We start from the raw sequence: 7,157 nt of genomic DNA, 5'->3' as shown, positions 1-7,157 counted from the left end.
CTTCCAAGATCGACGACTCCGAGACAGTTCAGTCTTTCTCGATCATAATTCTCCTCAGGCAGTTGCATTCTTGCAAATCATTGTACAATCGCCCAGATTGTCCTTTACTGATCCCACTCCCGTGGGGACTCCTGTTTATTACAGACTCCATCAAGTGATTGGAGTCATCGAATTCAGAATGATATGATGCAGTTAATTAAATCGAATATTAACATTCTTATCAACAAAGCTTTTGATCTTTACTTCTTATGTACATGAACGGTATCTATCCTTGTTCAGCGAACCTGTGAATTACGATGAATGCCATCAAACTTTCTTCCAATAACTCAGGAAATAATAGCTGACTTCCTGTTTGAAGCACTTCAGACGGCTGGCTGCGTTGATAAAGGATTTTCTGGGGATTGTGACATATTTGTAGATCGAAATGCCGCATCAGTTTGGAAGAAATTCCAGACATCTTGGCCCTACCAAATCTCCTCTGACCTTCGTAGCTCTAATGGTAATCCGCGGATTGGAATGGGGTTGTCGGCATGCTGCGGTCAGAGACCGCAAGGGGAACGATTAAATTGGATTGCAGTGTGTTATTGTGGTTATTTCTCATGGTATTTCAAACTTCATTAAACATCACAATTCAAGCAAACTAAATAGAATCCGAAGAATTCTTGACATTTATTTTGACTTAGAGGGATATATCAATTTATAAGCAGTAGATTAGTTATTTAAATATTCGTAACGTCTTCTTTGCTGTCATTACAATTGAATCATGCCACCTTTTGCGTTATGCCTCCACAGTTTGCCCTGCACAGATGTTATTCTCTGATTTCACACTTAAGTATTTGATGAATTTTTATCATTATAGTCACTGGTCCCTACAAGCCCATTTTATCTCTTCATTGTATATATTCCTTTAGGCTTTTAACAGTGTGAAGCTTTCAGTATTAGCGTTGAACTTCCCGTTTGGGGAAGCTGAATGCCGATCTGATACTATTACTTAAAAGAAAACGTGATCGGGTTGTGCAATCAAGAGAGACAAAGAGGTCTGTGCCTGAAAAACTTTGGAGCTTGGAAGAATTAGTGTTGACATTATCAAAGAGAAAAGATCCCATTGGGTCGTGATAGGGTAGATGTTAAGCTATGTTTACTTGCCAGACGGTTTCGAGTAACGTGGCCTAATTTCGAAATAAAGAGCTGAATCGGTAAAACTTAAGTGCGTCTTAAATTGTTTTCCCAGTAATGTGTGAATCTCTGGAATTAACGACAGTGGAAGGTTGCCCAGGTATCATTAGATATAGTTAAGTGGCTGGAAATTAATATTTCAACGTTGAAGGAATTGAGGGTGTGGGGGCTTCGCGCAGGAAAGGAACTGAGGCTGTCATAGCTCAGCTATGACCACATTGAATGTGTGGCAGGCTTAAGGGGCCCGGTGGCCCACTTCAGCTGCTATTTGTGTGGTTTGTTTGTTTTTTTATGTTCTCTTCTTCTGTCGTTGACATCATTTGGCGTCACGAAAGGACACTTCCCACCTTCCATTCAGTGGGCAGCTGTTGATTTCCTCCCATTGGGCGGACGATAGTTCAGCTGGGACTGACTGTTTCAAGTTCACTTGGTGAATCCCATTTCAGCCCGGAAGATAGAGCATTTCCTCAACTGACTGCAGTTACTCCGCGCATGTCGCTTATATTCTGCATAATTATATGAAACCAGGGCATACAATGAGCACTGTCACTAAAATGAATTCAAACTGTCAGATCATCAAAACAGACCGAGAAAAAAAGAAGTGGCAAATAGATTAACGGATTAGCAGTGAAGAGGCACTGGCAGAAAATTACGAAACTGCTTCAGAATACAACGAGAAGGCGAAGGATTTTTCAAGGGAAAACCAATATCCGTGGTTACCAGAAAGATTTAAAGACAGTAACAACCTTAAGAAAAGCATTTAGTTGTATAAAGGAGCTAGATATAAAGACGAAACAAAATGTAAAATGTTGCAGTAATGACGAAAACGTTGTTGACCAAAACAAAACCAACCACAAAATAACTAGAGAGTGAGAGTTATTGGTATTGAATAAAATGTACCAATTGGGAAGGGCTTCAAAAGGAAGGGAATCTGGGAATAATAATGCAAGATATGGAAATGGGAAATGAATTAACCAGTTCGTTTCCAGGACCACAATTGTCTATGCTTTGCACAGGACACGCGTTGCTTCCACAGCCGAGACCCTCAACTTCCAGCTGCCTGATTGTTTAATTCCTCTTCCCACTCGCACTCTCACCTACCTGTCCATGCGCTCCTGCACCGTTACAACGAGGCTAAACGCAGGCTTTAAAAGCAACAGTTCATCTTGCCTATAGATATTCTGCAACCTCTCTGATTCTATATCGAACTTTACAACTCCAAACGTGATTTCTGATCATTTTCTTTCTTGTTACCTTTGTACACACTGGTTGTCCTGAGCACGCCCAACAACACACAACACAAAATAAAAACACACTCGTATTTTAATTACCACATTAACTTGTTTGGTCTCAGCATATCACAGATATTCCTTTTGTGCCATCCTTTCCACCAGAGGATGTGCAACTCTAAACAAACTTGTTTTCTCTATTTCCTCGTCCAGAGCAAGGGCCATCGAACGCAATTGTTCGGTATGTTCCTGTTTCCAGAGTAGCTGCCTGACTTGTTAGGTGTTTTCAGCATTTTTTTAGTTTCTCTATACAAGCACAGCTTTACAGAGCAAAGAAAACTGTTACTTTAACAATGATGTTACACATTATTTAATAGCTGTTCCCAACCGAGACCATATTTCGATCCCGAAAAAATATCTACACAACTGGTCACGTGATTAATTGAAAGAACCTTTTTTTATTGAAACGCGCGATGTGAGCATATGAAGTGTCTTTGATGTTTTTCATTTTCTGTTTTCTTTCCCAAACGACGTCGCTTTCCTTGCTGAATTTTCTTCCTTTCGTGAATTACTTCATTCTTCCCATGTTCTCTTTCTCTTTGTGTTTTTGTTTCTTACTTCTCGCCTCATACGCTTATTATCACTATGTTTTCCACGCTCTGTGCCAGCCGATGCCTAGTTCCCAATATTTCAGTTGTAGGTGTTTATAATTAGCTCATTGACGCTCTTTATGTGGCCCGGCTATCAGAGATTCTGTTCCTTTTTTTGTGTGTGTCTTCCACCGCCGTTCTTGTTGTCCCGGGTAGCGATCGATACGGAATAGCGGTGTTTCGTAGGATCCAGCATACACATCTGGCAGGGGAGTGGCAATGATCTGCAGGGTGTTCTCCGGGGCTGAGGCTCGTCCATTGCACTCCGGGCATGCTGACGCCTGCCATGTCTCAAATGTGGGACACACGACTGTGAAATGTGTGGTGGTGAGAACGGCGTTCGCGTTCTACTCTGATCTACAGTCAAAACGAGATTACATTCTACTTGCACTGAACTTCTCCGCGCCTCTCCTTTTGCTCTTGTCGTAACGGAAACGTCCAAAGGCAAAGTGAGCGTCTTCGGTGGAGACGTTACTGGTTATAACTGACTGGTCACAATATGGTTTGCACTCTGCATGAAATTGAAGCATAAAGGCGGCGTGTAACTCTCCCACATTCCCTGTACTTCTATAAAAGAGAAGCGAGCTGCTTCGAATGAGATTGTGGCATGATGCCGAAGACAGCAAGTTCAAAACTATTTTGCATGTGCCGCTAACATTGTTCAAAACCCTTTGACGTGGTAATGATTAACGTTTAAAGAGTGTGGTGAACAACGTCATGCAGCAGGAAATACATGATCATGACTATAAAGGAGATTTTCCTACTGATATCGGGAACTTTTTTGATACGGTGTTGTGATTAGTATCAAAGGAAAACAGCCGATGTTTGCTGTCTCCAGCGCATCGCAACAACGGAGTGTAAGTGACAACATTATTCTGTTTCTTGTGAGAACTGTTTGTTTCCTGGATAAATTGAGCAGATGTTGCCTTCAAACTGAGGTCGGTGCCGAGTGATGTCAGGAGCTGTTGAATATTCCTGCATTTGTTGTTGGCATCAGCAGCAAGATGGACATTCAAATGATTTTCCTGACCATGTTGACTGGATCAGAACCATATTTTAGTAAAGCAGAGCATTGTATCAGCGAGCTGATGCTGGTGCTTCCGAGCCAATAACGGCGATTTTTTAAAATTCCCCCAAATGGAACATTACAATGACACACCGGCAGTTGCTTGTTCCACAGCTTCACTCCGACAGATCGGGCCCATCAGTAATCCCAGGGGATATTTTCTCCCTCAGAGTTCATTTCTGCACACCCAGTGTCCTTGCCATCGCTGCGCAGATCCCAAAAATGAATAAAATAAAAGATAATATAAGAAGTGGCGTGTGCCTGGCAGTTGGAAGCAATTATAGGAGATGATTTATCTCGACCAGATGTCACGTTTCCATCCCTCCGGGGCACAGGGCGACGTCGGTTTTTACGGTTCGATTTTACTCAAAGCTGTGGTCGGACTTCTCAGGGAATTTCACTTCATTGTTTGAAATTCACGGACGCCTGAGTGTTGATTCCGGGGAGTGAACCCAGCAAATCGTGTGCTCTTCCACATCCCGGACACAACTCACAGTTTTATCAGTAATTTACCTAGTGCGTCTCTCCCGCCGAACACGAATACAGACATTGGAACATATAAAATAGGAGCTGGTATCCACTACACCATTCACTGCTATCACTGCTACTAATCTATGCTCAGTCATCTGTTCCAGAGCTCCCGCCATATCATTGAAACTTTTTGCGTCTCGAGTTCTATCGATCCCTGCATAACCTACTTAGTGTTTCGGGGCGGGTCTTACACGATTGTGAAGGGAGAGCGGTGTTATCCCGCGGCACACATGAAATTGAACTCTATTTTTCAAGCCAAGTCCTTGATAGGGGTCAAGCATGAGCTAAGATTTCAGGGTTGACGTTTTTGGGTGACAGTCCAATTACGAGTTTCCCTATGCTCTATTCTGTATTATATTTCGGATGCTCTCAATAGATTAACAACATGGCTTCGATATCTGGATAAAAACGGAATAGTATTAAGTATTAAACATTAGATTTCGTCAGCTCCAAGATACCACAACAGGTCGACTTCGATTATGGAAAAGCAAATGTGCAAAAACTGTGGAAACGATTACGCATCCGGAAGCCGAGTTTCAGTTGGAAACTGTCCTATCTAAAATGCATCAATGAGGCATAAATTGCGCCTTAGTCGGTGCTGCAGTTTAACATTGCTCGTTGGAAATCATTAGGCCACATTAAATTGCAAAAATGACAGGGGACCGTTGTAATCAAATGAGTAAAAGAGGCCGGCAGAAAGGCGGAGTGGAAATCCACACACAGCTTTCGGAATAAACAATGGATGTTAATTCAGCCTCTTTGAAGAACATAAATGGATGACATCGTTGAAAGGAGATGCAGAGCAAGTGCAGAATACTATCGAGACACTGTCGCCAAAGTGTTCAATGCATTTTGTCTAATTTATCGATGTCATTATTTCCCAGTGTTACATATCCTGCCCCAGAATGCAAGGAATGGTTGGTGAAAGCGTGGTAGCATTGCTGAGATATTCAGTATGTCCAGGACTGATTTCATGAACGGTGCTGATAAAGTATTGGAAACCGTTGTTGCCGTGCCTACGCGAATACTAAAGAAAGCTGATGAAACACGTGTGAAACGCATTTCAATGTAATTTAAATAAAACAGGCATTTTTGGTTCAGCAATTAATTGAAAAATGTGAGGAAATGTTTGGACAATTGGGCGGAGATTTGGCATATAACAGACTCAGGGGTCGTCCATGCGGCACCGTCACATAGAGAATGAAAGGAGCAGTTTCAGAGAGAAGGTGAACGATGAGGAAAAATTCATCATCATTTGATGCTTGTGTTTTGAATATATGTGAATTAAAATATATTGCATAATTATCTCTGTTGCCCTTTAATTTCAAGAACATTGTTCAGCAGGCAAACACATAACGCAAAGACTCCTCCTGAGTCCTTGATCATATGTGGGGACTGCAGTATCCGTATGTCGGCACGAGAGAAGATTGTTATTTTGCTGGAAAGATTTGTTCGGACAGGAAATGACGTAGCAGAATTAACAATAGATTCAGAAGCAATGAAATATTTATAAAGATAATGCAAGTCAATAAAATATCAGAAGTAAGTAGTCTGCGTCAACGTCCACCGCTACTGAGATATTTGGTCAGGTCATTCAATGGGTAAGGTCCAATTATTTAGGGCCGAATGGCCTCATTCTGTCCTGCAAAATACTGCTCTAGGTCTGTATACACATTGCAGCCAGTTTATGGACAACCAGTTGTCAATACAGAGCATTTATATATGTTCTCAGATTGGTTGGACTGGTTGATATCATGAAACATTCGGAGATGCAGTAAGACTTATTCTAAATCAACTACTTGTGCCTATCCCTTCCACCGCCAAAGCCACCGGAAAAACAAGACGGCAACTAAACAATGCTCCCCCTTTAAGGCATATCTCACATTTCACCTGCGACATTCAACTCACTTCATCCTTTCACTCCACCTGATACCAACAATAATATAATTGATCAGTAACTGAAGGAGATCGCGTTTGTTATAAGAAAATTTTAAAAAAAATGAGAAAGTTTGTTTAACGATTCAGATATCGTAAAACAGGTTGAAGTCCACTGATGTTCTCCACAAAAATTCAGTTCAAGCAACATTAAATTAACTTCCTTCGAAAATTTTTGAAGAGTTAAATATGTTACACAATGACACAATGGGTAAAAATAGTTGACACTAAGTGTTTGTTGAGTGGATTCTGTCTGATGTCACTGAGGAATGCACTAATTGCCTTAATGGCCGTTCCTCCTGGGGGATAAGAGCTCCTTTGAAACAGTGCATGCGGGCAGTTGGAAGGTTTCGCACAACTGATACCTGTTTCCGATAGAAAATGGGATACCCACCAATTTACAACATCGTCAGAATTTACTGTCCAGTACTTGCAGCAGTCGGTATTCCTGGCAAGGTACTGGAACTGACTGCGATTTTGGTGGCGCCGTCTTTGTATCACGCTTGGGGCATTGTAGATGAACCATGTCTTTATTTCCAGCTTCACAGTCCAATGTGTCATGTAAATCAG

At 41.6% G+C, this 7,157-nt stretch overlaps 1 non-coding gene across 1 annotated transcript; it reads left to right on the top strand.

Annotated features, from left to right (window-relative positions):
• The first annotated feature begins 3,249 nt into the window (after nt 1-3,249).
• Nucleotides 3,250-3,409, top strand: LOC127584457 (U1 spliceosomal RNA). The gene has a single exon (XR_007958389.1). It is a non-coding gene; the product is annotated as a U1 spliceosomal RNA (small nuclear RNA).
• The last annotated feature ends 3,748 nt before the right edge of the window (nt 3,410-7,157 follow it).

The sequence above is a fragment of the Pristis pectinata genome, chromosome 29 (genome assembly GCF_009764475.1).
Source record: "Pristis pectinata isolate sPriPec2 chromosome 29, sPriPec2.1.pri, whole genome shotgun sequence".
Classification (NCBI taxonomy): domain Eukaryota; kingdom Metazoa; phylum Chordata; class Chondrichthyes; order Rhinopristiformes; family Pristidae; genus Pristis; species Pristis pectinata.
The sequence above is the reverse complement of the archived record's forward strand: the minus strand, read 5'-3'. Positions and strand labels throughout refer to the sequence as shown.